A 22,414-nucleotide genomic window follows, 5' to 3' on the forward strand; every position below is an offset into this window, starting at 1 on the left:
TTAAATAATACTGAATATTAAAGCAAACATAGCCAGCAGTCCAATACAGAGGAAAAAATGGCAACCAATAATTTTGAAAAACAGTAATACCCTTGTGGAAATTAATTCTTCCTGAAGAAGGTTGAAACATTCAGTAACATTTTCAGTAATCCCTATGTCCTGTTTTCAAAAGATACTTAGCGTTTGGAGAAATTGATGCAAAGTCAGCTCTTGAATCCATAAGTAAAGTGCTTCTGAAAAATGTTACTCTCAGACTTTTCCCAAAATACTATCATAAACCATCTAACTTGAAAGACCTTCTCCTATGTCTATATTACTTTACTGCTTTATTTTTCTCTTCAACCCACCTTGGCCTCTCTCATCCTACCCCACCCTTCTTTTTTCCCTCCCTATCTTTTGTCTTTAAATCACTCTTTCTATTTGAAGGCTTGCTCACTGCAAGTACTTTCATAGAATCTGAAGAAGATGTAGTTTACAAAAGCTTATGCATCTCTGAATTAGTATTTAAGGAGCTCCTTTGCTCTGTATTCTGCCTGATTTAAGACTAACACAGCTCTTCAAAAACCATCTGGATGTTTATCTTGCTGGGATCCTATGGGCAGGGGGCTGGACTCGATCTTCCGAGGTCCCTTCCAGCCCTAATGTCTATGAAATCTATGAAATACGTAATTTTGGTGAACATTGATTATTCTGTCTTATATTTGGTGTATATTTCAATGCTATCTGCCCCAATTCCCTCTGAGGTACTGTCAGGAATTCATCATTCAAGCAAAATGATCTCAACCACCCCCATAGTAAAAAGGCAGAGAGAAAAAATAAAGGATAATTTAAAAGAATAATTTTAAAGTAAAGGATAATTTAAAGTATCCCATTTCACAACGTGAAACTCCCCTTTCATCTTCCAGTACCTTCAGCAACTCTGGCCCATTTTCTGCTATAAAAGCTAAACTGGGGGAGGATTAATGTTCATATTTAGTTCTACAGCAAACAATGCCAAAGATGACAGTTAAACCTTAAATTGGTATTGAAAAGACATCTGATTTCTGATAGATGTCAGGGAAACTATCTCAACTGTTTGGGATATCTTATGAAGGAGTAGTAAGTAGTACAGGAAAAAAATCTTCCGAGCAAAGAATGGCTGGGAAAGTTAATCCTTTCCTTACTATTTTGTCATCTTTTTAAATGGGTGGATTTTTGCAGGAAAATCATAGAAAAGATTATGAAAACATGTAAAACATATTCGCCCCAATAAACAATGTAGTAAGTAGCTGTACATGGCTTTGAAATGATAGAGTGATGGATTTGGCTACTGTTCCATCAAAAGGCTTCTAAAATTAAAACCCTCTCAAGGCTCCTGGCTAAACTGATTGAATGAAATGGAAGAATTCAGTAGAGATGATAAAAAAGGTATGTTTTGAACTTACACAAAGTACTATATTAATTCACACAAGGAAATCACAGTTAGTAATAGAGCCTTGAAATCTCCTAAATTAAATAGGTACTAATATTATCATCATAGTATCTTTTGAAATGAAGCATATTATAAAGTAGGAGAGATACATATATAAATGGGAGAATGGAATCACTGGAACTGAGATGATAAAAAAACTGGGCAAAAAAGCACAACTCACTGGTACCCAAATGATGGTAAACATAGAATACAGTCTCAAATTAAGTCTATTTAAAATTAAATAAAAATTCCTGCAAAAACATAATTGCAGTATAAAAACAAGATAATATGAATCACACAATACTAAAAACTGAACTTACAAGTGGTGTAAGTTGATAAAGATGTAGGTGCTGTAGTTGTTTTCCTGGAAAGACTGGTCATTTTGCTTGTAGTTGAAGAGGTATATGTAGTTGCTTTCAATGTGGAAGACTCAGTAGGTGGAATAGTTGGAGTTGTTGAGGAAGTGGTGGTCTTGGTGATAATGGTGGTTGGGGTAGGGGATGTAATATTAAAGGAAGTAATGGCTTTAGTGGTAGGAGTACTCTGTTCTGAGGAAGTTGTTTGGAAAGGAGGCGTGTGTATATGGGGGGTAGTTGTTCTAACTGGAATAACGACTACTGAGGTGGAAAAAGGGGTTGTTGTAACAGTGACAGTGGAAGGTGTAGTTGATGGAGTAGTAATTGTGGTAAATGTTGGTGGTGAAGACATAGTGGTTGTGACTGTGGTGGTTTTGGTAGCAGTGGAGGAAGTCGTGATTGGAGTAGTGGTCCTGATTACATGTTCTCCTGCATGTGAAAAAATGAAAACATTAGAAGAAATAAAGAAAAAAGGGGGGAAAATTACTTCCATGACCATGATAAGAAATATCAATCTTCATCACTGACTGACAAATTATGAAATCTAAGTGAGGAAAAGAAAACAAAAGTATGCAGCTATAGAAGTTAATCTTAAGAGCAGGAGAGAGATGTCACCTATCCCATGCGACTCCTATTCACAACCCATTCCAAGTACTGATACAGGTCCCTCAGCCCAGGGGAGAAGAAATGGATACTCAGGTCCCTCTGCCTAAGAAAGATGTGGAGACTGCCTGGAACTAGAGGCAGTGGGTGAAGCTCTTGTCAGGCTTTGAGCTTGGTGCCAGAAAGAGATGTCCCATCAGAGGGGATATCTTGGTGGATGAGAAAACAAAGCAAACCTTTGCTGGGGTCTCAGAAAAAAAGTGAGGCAGGACACAGAGACAGTTAAAGCCAAACCATTCACTACCAGACCAACTGGCATTGAAGAGCTTGAAACAGGGATGGAAAAAATGGGCACACAGTTTTCTAGGAGGCTCAATTACTTGGAGCCTTACAATTCATTTGCAGGGAGATCTGCAGGATGGCACCCCACAAGACTGCAGTGGTTTCTCAGGAAGCCAAGCCTGATGATGCCTTGAAGCTCTTGCAAGACCTGCACTGTTGCCTTGAAAAACCCCTCCGGTCCCTGGTGTGGGACGTGGCCCTTTGGGAAAATGCCTACCCACAGCAAGAGAATGAATACTAACATTTACCCTTTCCTGGTGTTGTGGAAGAAGCCGTAGCGATATAGATGGTGGAAGGGGTGGATGTAGCGGGTGTCTCAGATGTGGTTTTTGTGGTGGTTGTAGTCCGGGTGTGTGTAGGGATGGTCTTCGAGGTTATAGTCACTGCACTCACAGAGGTGGTCGCAGTTGTGGTGGTGGGTGTAGCTGTCGGCATGGCGGTTGTGGTAGACTCAGTAGATGTTGTGGTGGGGATAACCACAGTCGCAGTGGTGCTTTTGGTGGTGGTGGGGGTAGTGATGTGCGAGGTGGTGGACTCCCAGGTTGTGTGCAGCGTGGAGGTCGTGATCGGGGCGGTGGTGGTCAGCGTCACGGTGGTGGGCGTAGTGGTTGGCGTGGCAGTTGTGGTGAAGGTGGTGGAGGAAGTGGCAGGGGTAGCGGCTGTCGGCGTGGAGGTTTGGGAGGTACTGACGCCTGGGGTGGTAGCCTCCGAGGTGCTGGTTGGGGCGAGCGTTGTACTTCTCGAGGTGGTTGGAGTCGTGGTGGTTGGGCTGGACTCTGTGGACACTGTGGTCTTGGCCGTGGTAGAGGCAGAGCTGGTTGGTGTTGTCTTCCTCGTACTGATGACGGTAGAGGTTGATGGGGTCGTGGTTCGTACGGTCTGCGTTACTGTGAGGGAAAAAGGGCGGTTGCGATGGTGAGAGCGACCAGGAGAGGGTGCGCTGTGTAGAGAGGGGTGACACACATTTCTGTGATGACGGGAGGGGAGGGGAAGGGAGCCTGCCGAGCGCGCAGTGTGGCCGGCCCGCCTAGACGCCACCGTTCGTGCACAGAGGTCATAGGTGGCCCCCAAGTCCTCCGGGATTGGGGAGAGATGGCAGGCCTTGGAGGGTGCCGCGTAGGGGCCATCCCTCTTGAAGGAACCTAAGAGGCAGAGCAACTCGGGGCTGGGGCAATGCACAAAGCCACGTGGGCGGCAGCCGTTGACTTCCTTGCAGAACTCTCTGCCCATGGCAGGAGCCACAGCACGAGGCGTGGGGGGGTGGGAAGGGACCAGTCGGGGTGCCCTGTCAGATCTTGCCATAAGGCTTTGCATATGCCTGGCTGCTTCCGTGCGCTACTCGGATTCTAATTCTGTGCGGCTGCCCTGCTTCCTGCAGCAAAAACGCTCTCTCCTCTCCCTGCCATCTCGTCTTCCTAGCGAGAAGTGCGCCTTCCCCGCCCTGCACAACGACCCCCGCAGCCAGTGCAGCTGGCTCCGTGCAACAAGCACAGGTTCCCGACGTGGCACGTGTGGAGAGAATGCCCCCAAGCCCTGGTTCTTGGTGCTGAGGCCGGGAGGCCTGGGCTCTCTCCCCCTCGTTGGACGCAGCCCCTCATGCCCTGCTGGCTGCCTCCTTCCCTTGGCTCTCCTGACCAGTGCCAACTGCTTCTCAGGCCGAACCATGCCCACATGCATTGCCAGGAAAGGCAGGGTCTGGTCCCGCAGCAACTTCTGCTTGCCGTGGGCAAGCTGCCTCTGTGGGCGGGAACGCGGCCTGGTGGGACCGTGGCCTTTTCAGGGCCGAGCGTGGAGGACGCAGTAAAGGCTGAAAGGCAGCCCTTTGCTGATGCGTGGGCTGTTGCACTCACCTGTTGAGGGTGTCCTGGTAGGAAGAGTGGTTCTCGTTTCCTCTTCCACTGCAAAGCAAGAGCAAAAGCAAAAGAAAAGACAAGATATTGACTCCCCTGGTGGCGTCTATAGTGGAAGCAGGCTTCCCGCACCGTGCGCAGATCGCGCACATGGGCAGAAGCAAACCCAGGGGTCTGCAGGCACGCGGCTGTGCCTCCAGGGCGGAAGCAGAGAGACAGCTCCCATCTCTTTTGACCCTGGTTCACAGCCCGCTCTCTGCTCTGGGACAGGTCCCTTTCTGCCCCGGGGAGACGAAAAGCTTCCTTGAGCCTCCCTGCCTGAGAGAGGTCTGGAGGCTGCCTGGAACTGGAGGGAGAGACAGCGTAGGGGCCTGCGCTGCCCAGCTGAGTCTACCACAACTGCCATCTGGTCTGGGGCCTTGACCTAGAAACAGATGGTCCCGCAAGCGGGGACATTCCGGTTGCTCGGATGGCAGAGCTAAACTTTGCCGGGGGCTCAAAAGCAAGTCAGGCAGCACAGGGAGACGGCTGGACCCGAGCCACCCACTCTGCAGGCTCATTGGCATTGAAGGGCCTGAGGCAGCGGTGGAAAGCACAGGGAGGCTGCTTTCTCCAAGGCTCTCTTCCCTGGAGCCCTACTGGTTTCCTTTGCAGGCAGGGCCGGAGCAGTGAGATCCATGTGAGCCACCCCGCAAGAGCGCTGGGGTTCCTCGGGCAGCCAAGGCTGATCTCGCCTTGGAAATCCTGGGACGGCCTGCTGGGCTGCCCTGAAACCCAGCTCTGCCCCTGGGCCAGGGTGGCAGGGGCCAGAGGCAACGGTGGTGGGTGCAGGGCAAGAGGAGCAGCTCCACCATTACCACTCTTCTGCTGTCCGCGGCAGGGTGCACGCTGCCAGCTGGGACGGTCCCCGAATTTGTGGAAGTAAGGCGCGAGCGGGGGGTGGATGCAAGGGAGGGAAGTGGCCCTTTGGCAAAAATACCTGCCCGCAGGGGGGGAGCGATGAGTAACATTTACCCTTTCGTGGTGTTGGGGATGGAGCTGTTGTGGCCTTGGTTGTGGAAGGAGTGGACGCGGGTGGTGTGTGAGTGGTGGTTTTTTCGGTGGTGGGAGTCGTGGTGTGCGGCAAGGTGGTCTCCGATGTTGCGGTCGGGGTTGTGGTGGTGGGCGTCGCTGTCGGCATGGCGGTTGTGGTAGACTCAGTAGATGTTGTGGTGGGGATAACCACAGTCGCAGTGGTGCTTTTGGTGGTGGTGGGGGTAGTGATGTGCGAGGTGGTGGACTCCCAGGTTGTGTGCAGCGTGGAGGTCGTGATCGGGGCGGTGGTGGTCAGCGTCACGGTGGTGGGCGTAGTGGTTGGCGTGGCAGTTGTGGTGAAGGTGGTGGAGGAAGTGGCAGGGGTAGCGGCTGTCGGCGTGGAGGTTTGGGAGGTACTGACGCCTGGGGTGGTAGCCTCCGAGGTGCTGGTTGGGGCGAGCGTTGTACTTCTCGAGGTGGTTGGAGTCGTGGTGGTTGGGCTGGACTCTGTGGAGACTGTGGTCTTGGCCGTGGTAGAGGCAGAGCTGGTTGGTGTTGTCTTCCTCGTACTGATGACGGTAGAGGTTGATGGGGTCGTGGTTCGTACGGTCTGCGTTACTGTGAGGGAAAAAGGGCGGTTGCGATGGTGAGAGCGACCAGGAGAGGGTGCGCTGTGTAGAGAGGGGTGACACACATTTCTGTGATGACGGGAGGGGAGGGGAAGGGAGCCTGCCGAGCGCGCAGTGTGGCCGGCCCGCCTAGACGCCACCGTTTGTGCACAGAGGTCATAGGTGGCCCCCAAGTCCTCCGGGATTGGGGAGAGATGGCAGGCCTTGGAGGGTGCCGCGTAGGCGCCATCCCTCTTGAAGGAACCTAAGAGGCAGAGCAACTCGGGGCTGGGGCAATGCACAAAGCCACGTGGGCGGCAGCCGTTGACTTCCTTGCAGAACTCTCTGCCCATGGCAGGAGCCACAGCACGAGGCGTGGGGGGGTGGGAAGGGACCAGTCGGGGTGCCCTGTCAGATCTTGCCATAAGGCTTTGCATATGCCTGGCTGCTTCCGTGCGCTGCTCGGATTCTAATTCTGTGCGGCTGCCCTGCTTCCTGCAGCAAAAACGCTCTCTCCTCTCCCTGCCATCTCGTCTTCCTAGCGAGAAGTGCGCCTTCCCCGCCCTGCACAACGACCCCCGCAGCCAGTGCAGCTGGCTCCGTGCAACAAGCACAGGTTCCCGACGTGGCACGTGTGGAGAGAATGCCCCCAAGCCCTGGTTCTTGGTGCTGAGGCCGGGAGGCCTGGGCTCTCTCCCCCTCGTTGGACGCAGCCCCTCATGCCCTGCTGGCTGCCTCCTTCCCTTGGCTCTCCTGACCAGTGCCAACTGCTTCTCAGGCCGAACCATGCCCACATGCATTGCCAGGAAAGGCAGGGTCTGGTCCCGCAGCAACTTCTGCTTGCCGTGGGCAAGCTGCCTCTGTGGGCGGGAACGCGGCCTGGTGGGACCGTGGCCTTTTCAGGGCCGAGCGTGGAGGACGCAGTAAAGGCTGAAAGGCAGCCCTTTGCTGATGCGTGGGCTGTGGCACTCACCTGTTGAGGGTGTCCTGGTAGGAAGAGTGGTTCTCGTTTCCTCTTCCACTGCAAAGCAAGAGCAAAAGCAAAAGAAAAGACAAGATATTGACTCCCCTGGTGGCGTCTATAGTGGAAGCAGGCTTCCCGCACCGTGCGCAGATCGCGCACATGGGCAGAAGCAAACCCAGGGGTCTGCAGGCACGCGGCTGTGCCTCCAGGGCGGAAGCAGAGAGACAGCTCCCATCTCTTTTGACCCTGGTTCACAGCCCGCTCTCTGCTCTGGGACAGGTCCCTTTCTGCCCCGGGGAGACGAAAAGCTTCCTTGAGCCTCCCTGCCTGAGAGAGGTCTGGAGGCTGCCTGGAACTGGAGGGAGAGACAGCGTAGGGGCCTGCGCTGCCCAGCTGAGTCTACCACAACTGCCATCTGGTCTGGGGCCTTGACCTAGAAACAGATGGTCCCGCAAGCGGGGACATTCCGGTTGCTCGGATGGCAGAGCTAAACTTTGCCGGGGGCTCAAAAGCAAGTCAGGCAGCACAGGGAGACGGCTGGACCCGAGCCACCCACTCTGCAGGCTCATTGGCATTGAAGGGCCTGAGGCAGCGGTGGAAAGCACAGGGAGGCTGCTTTCTCCAAGGCTCTCTTCCCTGGAGCCCTACTGGTTTCCTTTGCAGGCAGGGCCGGAGCAGTGAGATCCATGTGAGCCACCCCGCAAGAGCGCTGGGGTTCCTCGGGCAGCCAAGGCTGATCTCGCCTTGGAAATCCTGGGACGGCCTGCTGGGCTGCCCTGAAACCCAGCTCTGCCCCTGGGCCAGGGTGGCAGGGGCCAGAGGCAACGGTGGTGGGTGCAGGGCAAGAGGAGCAGCTCCACCATTACCACTCTTCTGCTGTCCGCGGCAGGGTGCACGCTGCCAGCTGGGACGGTCCCCGAATTTGTGGAAGTAAGGCGCGAGCGGGGGGTGGATGCAAGGGAGGGAAGTGGCCCTTTGGCAAAAATACCTGCCCGCAGGGGGGGAGCGATGAGTAACATTTACCCTTTCGTGGTGTTGGGGATGGAGCTGTTGTGGCCTTGGTTGTGGAAGGAGTGGACGCGGGTGGTGTGTGAGTGGTGGTTTTTTCGGTGGTGGGAGTCGTGGTGTGCGGCAAGGTGGTCTCCGATGTTGCGGTCGGGGTTGTGGTGGTGGGCGTCGCTGTCGGCATGGCGGTTGTGGTAGACTCAGTAGATGTTGTGGTGGGGATAACCACAGTCGCAGTGGTGCTTTTGGTGGTGGTGGGGGTAGTGATGTGCGAGGTGGTGGACTCCCAGGTTGTGTGCAGCGTGGAGGTCGTGATCGGGGCGGTGGTGGTCAGCGTCACGGTGGTGGGCGTAGTGGTTGGCGTGGCAGTTGTGGTGAAGGTGGTGGAGGAAGTGGCAGGGGTAGCGGCTGTCGGCGTGGAGGTTTGGGAGGTACTGACGCCTGGGGTGGTAGCCTCCGAGGTGCTGGTTGGGGCGAGCGTTGTACTTCTCGAGGTGGTTGGAGTCGTGGTGGTTGGGCTGGACTCTGTGGACACTGTGGTCTTGGCCGTGGTAGAGGCAGAGCTGGTTGGTGTTGTCTTCCTCGTACTGATGACGGTAGAGGTTGATGGGGTCGTGGTTCGTACGGTCTGCGTTACTGTGAGGGAAAAAGGGCGGTTGCGATGGTGAGAGCGACCAGGAGAGGGTGCGCTGTGTAGAGAGGGGTGACACACATTTCTGTGATGACGGGAGGGGAGGGGAAGGGAGCCTGCCGAGCGCGCAGTGTGGCCGGCCCGCCTAGACGCCACCGTTTGTGCACAGAGGTCATAGGTGGCCCCCAAGTCCTCCGGGATTGGGGAGAGATGGCAGGCCTTGGAGGGTGCCGCGTAGGGGCCATCCCTCTTGAAGGAACCTAAGAGGCAGAGCAACTCGGGGCTGGGGCAATGCACAAAGCCACGTGGGCGGCAGCCGTTGACTTCCTTGCAGAACTCTCTGCCCATGGCAGGAGCCACAGCACGAGGCGTGGGGGGGTGGGAAGGGACCAGTCGGGGTGCCCTGTCAGATCTTGCCATAAGGCTTTGCATATGCCTGGCTGCTTCCGTGCGCTACTCGGATTCTAATTCTGTGCGGCTGCCCTGCTTCCTGCTCTCTCCTCTCCCTGCCATCTCGTCTTCCTAGCGAGAAGTGCGCCTTCCCCGCCCTGCACAACGACCCCCGCAGCCAGTGCAGCTGGCTCCGTGCAACAAGCACAGGTTCCCGACGTGGCACGTGTGGAGAGAATGCCCCCAAGCCCTGGTTCTTGGTGCTGAGGCCGGGAGGCCTGGGCTCTCTCCCCCTCGTTGGACGCAGCCCCTCATGCCCTGCTGGCTGCCTCCTTCCCTTGGCTCTCCTGACCAGTGCCAACTGCTTCTCAGGCCGAACCATGCCCACATGCATTGCCAGGAAAGGCAGGGTCTGGTCCCGCAGCAACTTCTGCTTGCCGTGGGCAAGCTGCCTCTGTGGGCGGGAACGCGGCCTGGTGGGACCGTGGCCTTTTCAGGGCCGAGCGTGGAGGACGCAGTAAAGGCTGAAAGGCAGCCCTTTGCTGATGCGTGGGCTGTTGCACTCACCTGTTGAGGGTGTCCTGGTAGGAAGAGTGGTTCTCGTTTCCTCTTCCACTGCAAAGCAAGAGCAAAAGCAAAAGAAAAGACAAGATATTGACTCCCCTGGTGGCGTCTATAGTGGAAGCAGGCTTCCCGCACCGTGCGCAGATCGCGCACATGGGCAGAAGCAAACCCAGGGGTCTGCAGGCACGCGGCTGTGCCTCCAGGGCGGAAGCAGAGAGACAGCTCCCATCTCTTTTGACCCTGGTTCACAGCCCGCTCTCTGCTCTGGGACAGGTCCCTTTCTGCCCCGGGGAGACGAAAAGCTTCCTTGAGCCTCCCTGCCTGAGAGAGGTCTGGAGGCTGCCTGGAACTGGAGGGAGAGACAGCGTAGGGGCCTGCGCTGCCCAGCTGAGTCTACCACAACTGCCATCTGGTCTGGGGCCTTGACCTAGAAACAGATGGTCCCGCAAGCGGGGACATTCCGGTTGCTCGGATGGCAGAGCTAAACTTTGCCGGGGGCTCAAAAGCAAGTCAGGCAGCACAGGGAGACGGCTGGACCCGAGCCACCCACTCTGCAGGCTCATTGGCATTGAAGGGCCTGAGGCAGCGGTGGAAAGCACAGGGAGGCTGCTTTCTCCAAGGCTCTCTTCCCTGGAGCCCTACTGGTTTCCTTTGCAGGCAGGGCCGGAGCAGTGAGATCCATGTGAGCCACCCCGCAAGAGCGCTGGGGTTCCTCGGGCAGCCAAGGCTGATCTCGCCTTGGAAATCCTGGGACGGCCTGCTGGGCTGCCCTGAAACCCAGCTCTGCCCCTGGGCCAGGGTGGCAGGGGCCAGAGGCAACGGTGGTGGGTGCAGGGCAAGAGGAGCAGCTCCACCATTACCACTCTTCTGCTGTCCGCGGCAGGGTGCACGCTGCCAGCTGGGACGGTCCCCGAATTTGTGGAAGTAAGGCGCGAGCGGGGGGTGGATGCAAGGGAGGGAAGTGGCCCTTTGGCAAAAATACCTGCCCGCAGGGGGGGAGCGATGAGTAACATTTACCCTTTCGTGGTGTTGGGGATGGAGCTGTTGTGGCCTTGGTTGTGGAAGGAGTGGACGCGGGTGGTGTGTGAGTGGTGGTTTTTTCGGTGGTGGGAGTCGTGGTGTGCGGCAAGGTGGTCTCCGATGTTGCGGTCGGGGTTGTGGTGGTGGGCGTCGCTGTCGGCATGGCGGTTGTGGTAGACTCAGTAGATGTTGTGGTGGGGATAACCACAGTCGCAGTGGTGCTTTTGGTGGTGGTGGGGGTAGTGATGTGCGAGGTGGTGGACTCCCAGGTTGTGTGCAGCGTGGAGGTCGTGATCGGGGCGGTGGTGGTCAGCGTCACGGTGGTGGGCGTAGTGGTTGGCGTGGCAGTTGTGGTGAAGGTGGTGGAGGAAGTGGCAGGGGTAGCGGCTGTCGGCGTGGAGGTTTGGGAGGTACTGACGCCTGGGGTGGTAGCCTCCGAGGTGCTGGTTGGGGCGAGCGTTGTACTTCTCGAGGTGGTTGGAGTCGTGGTGGTTGGGCTGGACTCTGTGGAGACTGTGGTCTTGGCCGTGGTAGAGGCAGAGCTGGTTGGTGTTGTCTTCCTCGTACTGATGACGGTAGAGGTTGATGGGGTCGTGGTTCGTACGGTCTGCGTTACTGTGAGGGAAAAAGGGCGGTTGCGATGGTGAGAGCGACCAGGAGAGGGTGCGCTGTGTAGAGAGGGGTGACACACATTTCTGTGATGACGGGAGGGGAGGGGAAGGGAGCCTGCCGAGCGCGCAGTGTGGCCGGCCCGCCTAGACGCCACCGTTCGTGCACAGAGGTCATAGGTGGCCCCCAAGTCCTCCGGGATTGGGGAGAGATGGCAGGCCTTGGAGGGTGCCGCGTAGGGGCCATCCCTCTTGAAGGAACCTAAGAGGCAGAGCAACTCGGGGCTGGGGCAATGCACAAAGCCACGTGGGCGGCAGCCGTTGACTTCCTTGCAGAACTCTCTGCCCATGGCAGGAGCCACAGCACGAGGCGTGGGGGGGTGGGAAGGGACCAGTCGGGGTGCCCTGTCAGATCTTGCCATAAGGCTTTGCATATGCCTGGCTGCTTCCGTGCGCTGCTCGGATTCTAATTCTGTGCGGCTGCCCTGCTTCCTGCAGCAAAAACGCTCTCTCCTCTCCCTGCCATCTCGTCTTCCTAGCGAGAAGTGCGCCTTCCCCGCCCGCACAACGACCCCCGCAGCCAGTGCAGCTGGCTCCGTGCAACAAGCACAGGTTCCCGACGTGGCACGTGTGGAGAGAATGCCCCCAAGCCCTGGTTCTTGGTGCTGAGGCCGGGAGGCCTGGGCTCTCTCCCCCTCGTTGGACGCAGCCCCTCATGCCCTGCTGGCTGCCTCCTTCCCTTGGCTCTCCTGACCAGTGCCAACTGCTTCTCAGGCCGAACCATGCCCACATGCATTGCCAGGAAAGGCAGGGTCTGGTCCCGCAGCAACTTCTGCTTGCCGTGGGCAAGCTGCCTCTGTGGGCGGGAACGCGGCCTGGTGGGACCGTGGCCTTTTCAGGGCCGAGCGTGGAGGACGCAGTAAAGGCTGAAAGGCAGCCCTTTGCTGATGCGTGGGCTGTTGCACTCACCTGTTGAGGGTGTCCTGGTAGGAAGAGTGGTTCTCGTTTCCTCTTCCACTGCAAAGCAAGAGCAAAAGCAAAAGAAAAGACAAGATATTGACTCCCCTGGTGGCGTCTATAGTGGAAGCAGGCTTCCCGCACCGTGCGCAGATCGCGCACATGGGCAGAAGCAAACCCAGGGGTCTGCAGGCACGCGGCTGTGCCTCCAGGGCGGAAGCAGAGAGACAGCTCCCATCTCTTTTGACCCTGGTTCACAGCCCGCTCTCTGCTCTGGGACAGGTCCCTTTCTGCCCCGGGGAGACGAAAAGCTTCCTTGAGCCTCCCTGCCTGAGAGAGGTCTGGAGGCTGCCTGGAACTGGAGGGAGAGACAGCGTAGGGGCCTGCGCTGCCCAGCTGAGTCTACCACAACTGCCATCTGGTCTGGGGCCTTGACCTAGAAACAGATGGTCCCGCAAGCGGGGACATTCCGGTTGCTCGGATGGCAGAGCTAAACTTTGCCGGGGGCTCAAAAGCAAGTCAGGCAGCACAGGGAGACGGCTGGACCCGAGCCACCCACTCTGCAGGCTCATTGGCATTGAAGGGCCTGAGGCAGCGGTGGAAAGCACAGGGAGGCTGCTTTCTCCAAGGCTCTCTTCCCTGGAGCCCTACTGGTTTCCTTTGCAGGCAGGGCCGGAGCAGTGAGATCCATGTGAGCCACCCCGCAAGAGCGCTGGGGTTCCTCGGGCAGCCAAGGCTGATCTCGCCTTGGAAATCCTGGGACGGCCTGCTGGGCTGCCCTGAAACCCAGCTCTGCCCCTGGGCCAGGGTGGCAGGGGCCAGAGGCAACGGTGGTGGGTGCAGGGCAAGAGGAGCAGCTCCACCATTACCACTCTTCTGCTGTCCGCGGCAGGGTGCACGCTGCCAGCTGGGACGGTCCCCGAATTTGTGGAAGTAAGGCGCGAGCGGGGGGTGGATGCAAGGGAGGGAAGTGGCCCTTTGGCAAAAATACCTGCCCGCAGGGGGGGAGCGATGAGTAACATTTACCCTTTCGTGGTGTTGGGGATGGAGCTGTTGTGGCCTTGGTTGTGGAAGGAGTGGACGCGGGTGGTGTGTGAGTGGTGGTTTTTTCGGTGGTGGGAGTCGTGGTGTGCGGCAAGGTGGTCTCCGATGTTGCGGTCGGGGTTGTGGTGGTGGGCGTCGCTGTCGGCATGGCGGTTGTGGTAGACTCAGTAGATGTTGTGGTGGGGATAACCACAGTCGCAGTGGTGCTTTTGGTGGTGGTGGGGGTAGTGATGTGCGAGGTGGTGGACTCCCAGGTTGTGTGCAGCGTGGAGGTCGTGATCGGGGCGGTGGTGGTCAGCGTCACGGTGGTGGGCGTAGTGGTTGGCGTGGCAGTTGTGGTGAAGGTGGTGGAGGAAGTGGCAGGGGTAGCGGCTGTCGGCGTGGAGGTTTGGGAGGTACTGACGCCTGGGGTGGTAGCCTCCGAGGTGCTGGTTGGGGCGAGCGTTGTACTTCTCGAGGTGGTTGGAGTCGTGGTGGTTGGGCTGGACTCTGTGGAGACTGTGGTCTTGGCCGTGGTAGAGGCAGAGCTGGTTGGTGTTGTCTTCCTCGTACTGATGACGGTAGAGGTTGATGGGGTCGTGGTTCGTACGGTCTGCGTTACTGTGAGGGAAAAAGGGCGGTTGCGATGGTGAGAGCGACCAGGAGAGGGTGCGCTGTGTAGAGAGGGGTGACACACATTTCTGTGATGACGGGAGGGGAGGGGAAGGGAGCCTGCCGAGCGCGCAGTGTGGCCGGCCCGCCTAGACGCCACCGTTCGTGCACAGAGGTCATAGGTGGCCCCCAAGTCCTCCGGGATTGGGGAGAGATGGCAGGCCTTGGAGGGTGCCGCGTAGGCGCCATCCCTCTTGAAGGAACCTAAGAGGCAGAGCAACTCGGGGCTGGGGCAATGCACAAAGCCACGTGGGCGGCAGCCGTTGACTTCCTTGCAGAACTCTCTGCCCATGGCAGGAGCCACAGCACGAGGCGTGGGGGGGTGGGAAGGGACCAGTCGGGGTGCCCTGTCAGATCTTGCCATAAGGCTTTGCATATGCCTGGCTGCTTCCGTGCGCTACTCGGATTCTAATTCTGTGCGGCTGCCCTGCTTCCTGCTCTCTCCTCTCCCTGCCATCTCGTCTTCCTAGCGAGAAGTGCGCCTTCCCCGCCCTGCACAACGACCCCCGCAGCCAGTGCAGCTGGCTCCGTGCAACAAGCACAGGTTCCCGACGTGGCACGTGTGGAGAGAATGCCCCCAAGCCCTGGTTCTTGGTGCTGAGGCCGGGAGGCCTGGGCTCTCTCCCCCTCGTTGGACGCAGCCCCTCATGCCCTGCTGGCTGCCTCCTTCCCTTGGCTCTCCTGACCAGTGCCAACTGCTTCTCAGGCCGAACCATGCCCACATGCATTGCCAGGAAAGGCAGGGTCTGGTCCCGCAGCAACTTCTGCTTGCCGTGGGCAAGCTGCCTCTGTGGGCGGGAACGCGGCCTGGTGGGACCGTGGCCTTTTCAGGGCCGAGCGTGGAGGACGCAGTAAAGGCTGAAAGGCAGCCCTTTGCTGATGCGTGGGCTGTTGCACTCACCTGTTGAGGGTGTCCTGGTAGGAAGAGTGGTTCTCGTTTCCTCTTCCACTGCAAAGCAAGAGCAAAAGCAAAAGAAAAGACAAGATATTGACTCCCCTGGTGGCGTCTATAGTGGAAGCAGGCTTCCCGCACCGTGCGCAGATCGCGCACATGGGCAGAAGCAAACCCAGGGGTCTGCAGGCACGCGGCTGTGCCTCCAGGGCGGAAGCAGAGAGACAGCTCCCATCTCTTTTGACCCTGGTTCACAGCCCGCTCTCTGCTCTGGGACAGGTCCCTTTCTGCCCCGGGGAGACGAAAAGCTTCCTTGAGCCTCCCTGCCTGAGAGAGGTCTGGAGGCTGCCTGGAACTGGAGGGAGAGACAGCGTAGGGGCCTGCGCTGCCCAGCTGAGTCTACCACAACTGCCATCTGGTCTGGGGCCTTGACCTAGAAACAGATGGTCCCGCAAGCGGGGACATTCCGGTTGCTCGGATGGCAGAGCTAAACTTTGCCGGGGGCTCAAAAGCAAGTCAGGCAGCACAGGGAGACGGCTGGACCCGAGCCACCCACTCTGCAGGCTCATTGGCATTGAAGGGCCTGAGGCAGCGGTGGAAAGCACAGGGAGGCTGCTTTCTCCAAGGCTCTCTTCCCTGGAGCCCTACTGGTTTCCTTTGCAGGCAGGGCCGGAGCAGTGAGATCCATGTGAGCCACCCCGCAAGAGCGCTGGGGTTCCTCGGGCAGCCAAGGCTGATCTCGCCTTGGAAATCCTGGGACGGCCTGCTGGGCTGCCCTGAAACCCAGCTCTGCCCCTGGGCCAGGGTGGCAGGGGCCAGAGGCAACGGTGGTGGGTGCAGGGCAAGAGGAGCAGCTCCACCATTACCACTCTTCTGCTGTCCGCGGCAGGGTGCACGCTGCCAGCTGGGACGGTCCCCGAATTTGTGGAAGTAAGGCGCGAGCGGGGGGTGGATGCAAGGGAGGGAAGTGGCCCTTTGGCAAAAATACCTGCCCGCAGGGGGGGAGCGATGAGTAACATTTACCCTTTCGTGGTGTTGGGGATGGAGCTGTTGTGGCCTTGGTTGTGGAAGGAGTGGACGCGGGTGGTGTGTGAGTGGTGGTTTTTTCGGTGGTGGGAGTCGTGGTGTGCGGCAAGGTGGTCTCCGATGTTGCGGTCGGGGTTGTGGTGGTGGGCGTCGCTGTCGGCATGGCGGTTGTGGTAGACTCAGTAGATGTTGTGGTGGGGATAACCACAGTCGCAGTGGTGCTTTTGGTGGTGGTGGGGGTAGTGATGTGCGAGGTGGTGGACTCCCAGGTTGTGTGCAGCGTGGAGGTCGTGATCGGGGCGGTGGTGGTCAGCGTCACGGTGGTGGGCGTAGTGGTTGGCGTGGCAGTTGTGGTGAAGGTGGTGGAGGAAGTGGCAGGGGTAGCGGCTGTCGGCGTGGAGGTTTGGGAGGTACTGACGCCTGGGGTGGTAGCCTCCGAGGTGCTGGTTGGGGCGAGCGTTGTACTTCTCGAGGTGGTTGGAGTCGTGGTGGTTGGGCTGGACTCTGTGGACACTGTGGTCTTGGCCGTGGTAGAGGCAGAGCTGGTTGGTGTTGTCTTCCTCGTACTGATGACGGTAGAGGTTGATGGGGTCGTGGTTCGTACGGTCTGCGTTACTGTGAGGGAAAAAGGGCGGTTGCGATGGTGAGAGCGACCAGGAGAGGGTGCGCTGTGTAGAGAGGGGTGACACACATTTCTGTGATGACGGGAGGGGAGGGGAAGGGAGCCTGCCGAGCGCGCAGTGTGGCCGGCCCGCCTAGACGCCACCGTTCGTGCACAGAGGTCATAGGTGGCCCCCAAGTCCTCCGGGATTGGGGAGAGATGGCAGGCCTTGGAGGGTGCCGCGTAGGCGCCATCCCTCTTGAAGGAACCTAAGAGGCAGAGCAACTCGGGGCTGGGGCAATGCACAAAGCCACGTGGGCGGCAGCCGTTGACTTCCTTGCAGAACTCTCTGCCCATGGCAGGAGCCACAGCACGAGGCGTGGGGGGGTGGGAAGGGACCAGTCGGGGTGCCCTGTCAGATCTTGCCATAAGGCTTTGCATATGCCTGGCTGCTTCCGTGCGCTGCTCGGATTCTAATTCTGTGCGGCTGCCCTGCTTCCTGCTCTCTCCTCTCCCTGCCATCTCGTCTTCCTAGCGAGAAGTGCGCCTTCCCCGCCCTGCACAACGACCCCCGCAGCCAGTGCAGCTGGCTCCGTGCAACAAGCACAGGTTCCCGACGTGGCACGTGTGGAGAGAATGCCCCCAAGCCCTGGTTCTTGGTGCTGAGGCCGGGAGGCCTGGGCTCTCTCCCCCTCGTTGGACGCAGCCCCTCATGCCCTGCTGGCTGCCTCCTTCCCTTGGCTCTCCTGACCAGTGCCAACTGCTTCTCAGGCCGAACCATGCCCACATGCATTGCCAGGAAAGGCAGGGTCTGGTCCCGCAGCAACTTCTGCTTGCCGTGGGCAAGCTGCCTCTGTGGGCGGGAACGCGGCCTGGTGGGACCGTGGCCTTTTCAGGGCCGAGCGTGGAGGACGCAGTAAAGGCTGAAAGGCAGCCCTTTGCTGATGCGTGGGCTGTGGCACTCACCTGTTGAGGGTGTCCTGGTAGGAAGAGTGGTTCTCGTTTCCTCTTCCACTGCAAAGCAAGAGCAAAAGCAAAAGAAAAGACAAGATATTGACTCCCCTGGTGGCGTCTATAGTGGAAGCAGGCTTCCCGCACCGTGCGCAGATCGCGCACATGGGCAGAAGCAAACCCAGGGGTCTGCAGGCACGCGGCTGTGCCTCCAGGGCGGAAGCAGAGAGACAGCTCCCATCTCTTTTGACCCTGGTTCACAGCCCGCTCTCTGCTCTGGGACAGGTCCCTTTCTGCCCCGGGGAGACGAAAAGCTTCCTTGAGCCTCCCTGCCTGAGAGAGGTCTGGAGGCTGCCTGGAACTGGAGGGAGAGACAGCGTAGGGGCCTGCGCTGCCCAGCTGAGTCTACCACAACTGCCATCTGGTCTGGGGCCTTGACCTAGAAACAGATGGTCCCGCAAGCGGGGACATTCCGGTTGCTCGGATGGCAGAGCTAAACTTTGCCGGGGGCTCAAAAGCAAGTCAGGCAGCACAGGGAGACGGCTGGACCCGAGCCACCCACTCTGCAGGCTCATTGGCATTGAAGGGCCTGAGGCAGCGGTGGAAAGCACAGGGAGGCTGCTTTCTCCAAGGCTCTCTTCCCTGGAGCCCTACTGGTTTCCTTTGCAGGCAGGGCCGGAGCAGTGAGATCCATGTGAGCCACCCCGCAAGAGCGCTGGGGTTCCTCGGGCAGCCAAGGCTGATCTCGCCTTGGAAATCCTGGGACGGCCTGCTGGGCTGCCCTGAAACCCAGCTCTGCCCCTGGGCCAGGGTGGCAGGGGCCAGAGGCAACGGTGGTGGGTGCAGGGCAAGAGGAGCAGCTCCACCATTACCACTCTTCTGCTGTCCGCGGCAGGGTGCACGCTGCCAGCTGGGACGGTCCCCGAATTTGTGGAAGTAAGGCGCGAGCGGGGGGTGGATGCAAGGGAGGGAAGTGGCCCTTTGGCAAAAATACCTGCCCGCAGGGGGGGAGCGATGAGTAACATTTACCCTTTCGTGGTGTTGGGGATGGAGCTGTTGTGGCCTTGGTTGTGGAAGGAGTGGACGCGGGTGGTGTGTGAGTGGTGGTTTTTTCGGTGGTGGGAGTCGTGGTGTGCGGCAAGGTGGTCTCCGATGTTGCGGTCGGGGTTGTGGTGGTGGGCGTCGCTGTCGGCATGGCGGTTGTGGTAGACTCAGTAGATGTTGTGGTGGGGATAACCACAGTCGCAGTGGTGCTTTTGGTGGTGGTGGGGGTAGTGATGTGCGAGGTGGTGGACTCCCAGGTTGTGTGCAGCGTGGAGGTCGTGATCGGGGCGGTGGTGGTCAGCGTCACGGTGGTGGGCGTAGTGGTTGGCGTGGCAGTTGTGGTGAAGGTGGTGGAGGAAGTGGCAGGGGTAGCGGCTGTCGGCGTGGAGGTTTGGGAGGTACTGACGCCTGGGGTGGTAGCCTCCGAGGTGCTGGTTGGGGCGAGCGTTGTACTTCTCGAGGTGGTTGGAGTCGTGGTGGTTGGGCTGGACTCTGTGGACACTGTGGTCTTGGCCGTGGTAGAGGCAGAGCTGGTTGGTGTTGTCTTCCTCGTACTGATGACGGTAGAGGTTGATGGGGTCGTGGTTCGTACGGTCTGCGTTACTGTGAGGGGAAAAAGGGCGGTTGCGATGGTGAGAGCGACCAGGAGAGGGTGCGCTGTGTAGAGAGGGGTGACACACATTTCTGTGATGACGGGAGGGGAGGGGAAGGGACCCTGCCGAGCGCGCAGTGTGGCCGGCCCGCCTAGACGCCACCGTTCGTGCACAGAGGTCATAGGTGGCCCCCAAGTCCTCCGGGATTGGGGAGAGATGGCAGGCCTTGGAGGGTGCCGCGTAGGCGCCATCCCTCTTGAAGGAACCTAAGAGGCAGAGCAACTCGGGGCTGGGGCAATGCACAAAGCCACGTGGGCGGCAGCCGTTGACTTCCTTGCAGAACTCTCTGCCCATGGCAGGAGCCACAGCACGAGGCGTGGGGGGGTGGGAAGGGACCAGTCGGGGTGCCCTGTCAGATCTTGCCATAAGGCTTTGCATATGCCTGGCTGCTTCCGTGCGCTGCTCGGATTCTAATTCTGTGCGGCTGCCCTGCTTCCTGCAGCAAAAACGCTCTCTCCTCTCCCTGCCATCTCGTCTTCCTAGCGAGAAGTGCGCCTTCCCCGCCCTGCACAACGACCCCCGCAGCCAGTGCAGCTGGCTCCGTGCAACAAGCACAGGTTCTGTTCACTTCCTTGGAAAACCTTTGTTCTCAGTGAAGGAGGCAGAACACGAGGTGTTAGAGTTCTGTGATGTCATATGCTAGGGACTCTAGGAACAGCTGGGAATTGTGTGGTTTAAGCTTTTTGGTTGGAAATTACTTTCGGTCCTCCACATTCTACACTCTGAGTTTAGGGGAAGGATTAGCAGATTGTCGGTTGGAGGGCCAGGACCACACCTGAGTCAATTCCTTACTATGACACTGTTGGCCATGGGACTGACAGGTGAGGCCACGTATGAAATTATATCACCACACAGACCATTCCTAGACACAGCCTAGATCATTTATGAACCATTTTTATTTCTTTTTTACCGTGTCTAATTCCTTAAATTAGGTTGACATGTAATATTTTTTCGATTTGTGCTGCAACTACCATGTTAATTGAAGCTTAAATGTAACTTGTATAGTGGGTGTTAGTTATGTCATTTCTGAAACAATTGGATAAATTTAAGTTTCCATACTCAATAGTAATAGTAAATAAAACAGAAAGAGATCAACACGTAGCAGAACTTACCAGTTTCTGTTGATACTGTGACTGTAGATGAGATTGGTGGAGTTGTTGGTACTGAGGTTTTGGTGGTGCTTTGTGGTGTAGTGATTTCAGTTGATATAGTCATTGGGGAAGATGAAAATGTTGTCTTTTTTGTTGCGGTGGTTGTTGAAGTAGTGGATATAACTGTTGTGGGTATTGTTACTGAAACGGGTGGTGATTTCATGGTCGATATTGTAGCTGTTTCGGTTGGTGTAATTGTTAATATTGTGTGGGTGGTAGACTGTGTAGATTTAGTGATTGTTTCAGTACTGGATGCAGAGGTTAGTGCAGATGTTGTTGGCAGAGAGGTCAGAGTTACATTTAAAATAGTGGTTGTTGGCAGTATAGTAGTAGTTGGTGTTATGACTGAAGTAGTGCTTGATGCTGTCGTTTGCACCATTTTTGGTTTGAAAAAAAAAGAACAATAATTTTTAGAAAAATTCATGGACACCGAAGCTTTTAAATAATTCTTAATAATTCAGTTATATTTATCTTTGATGTAAATTAAAACAAATTAACTTAGGATGCAATGTAATATTAGAAAACATCTTTTATTTTAAATGTCAAATTTGAGAAAACTTAGCTATTCTCTTCTCTGTCTTCTCTATATTTTACTGAATATCCCAACAGTTAGCCAAGAGTAGGAAGATGACAGACACAGACACACTTCCCTTTCTTAGTATAAGAGTGCAAACAGAGATGTACCAATAGTGTACCAATAGTGATATAGAAATTTGCCTATTGGGGCTTTGTCTAATATGTCTTGATTCTCACCCCAGAGAAAGCAGTACAAAGACAGTAATCATTGTGACTGAGAGACTCTGTACTATACTCCTAGTGAGAAAGATTTTCCTTATATCTAACCTGAACTTCCCTTGTTGCAACTTAAGATCATTGCTCCTTGTTTTGTCATCTGCCACCACTGAGAACAGTCCAGCTCCATCTTTGCTGGAACCACCTTTCAGGTACTTGAAGGCTTTTATTAAATCCCCCCTCAGTCTTCTTTTCTTCAGACTAAATTGGACCAGTTCCCTCAGCTTCTCCTCTGAAATTATGTGCCCCAGCACCCTAATTATTTTCATTACCCTCTGCAGGACTGTCTCAAATTTGTCTACATTCTTTCTGTAATGTAGGACCCGAAACTGGATATAGTACTCCAGATGTGGCCTTACCAGTGCTGAATAGAGAATAAACACTTCCCTCCCCCTGCTGGCAATGCTTCTACTAATGTAGCCCAGTATGCTGTTAGCTTCTTTGCAACAAGGACACACTGTTGGCTCATATTCAGCTGTGCTGTAACCCCCAGGTCCTTTTCTGCAGAGCTTCTGCTTAGCCGGTTGGTCTCCAGCCTGTACCGGTGCATGGGATTGTTCCATCCTAAGTGCAGGACTTTGCACTTGTCTTTATTGAACCTCATGAGATTTATTTTGGTCCTATCCTCCAATATTTCTAGGTCTCTCTGAATCCTAGCCCCTGCTTGGTGTCATCTTCCAACTTGCTGAAGGTGCACTCCATCCCATCTTCTAGGTCACTAATGAAGATATTGAACAAAACCAGCTGCAGGACTGACACTCTGGGGCACTCTCCAGTGAACACAATACTGAAATTGATAATTAATTTAATCTACCCTAGGTCAAAGAGAAGCAAGTGGATACTGTTTGCCTTTAGTCATTGTCAGCTTGTCCTCAGTGTAAAAATGTAAAAATATCCCACTGCTGGGGGCAATTCAGTAGTTATGGTTTACCAATAACCTTTTCTTAATTTAAGACCCTTAACCTAAAATTTAAGATAAAGGATACGTGACATCTGTAATGCTAGAATATGCTTCTTTACTTTGCTCAAAACATTTCAAAGAGCATGGTATAATGTTGTGAAAAAAAGGTTTGCTTTTGAAAATGTGAAGAGAGCAACATCTCCTTTGGAAGCTAACATCTAAGTATTATTTTAGTAACTGATTGTAGAACTAACCTGTGGAAGGTGTAGACGTTTCAGGCGTAGTACTAACAGGATGAGGTCCAGCTGTGTACAAATAGAAACAACTTATTTAAGTGGATGATTAT

The sequence above is a fragment of the Crocodylus siamensis genome, chromosome 2, assembly GCF_052110815.1.
Source record: "Crocodylus siamensis isolate JL-2025a chromosome 2, ASM5211081v1, whole genome shotgun sequence".
NCBI lineage: Eukaryota > Metazoa > Chordata > Crocodylia > Crocodylidae > Crocodylus > Crocodylus siamensis.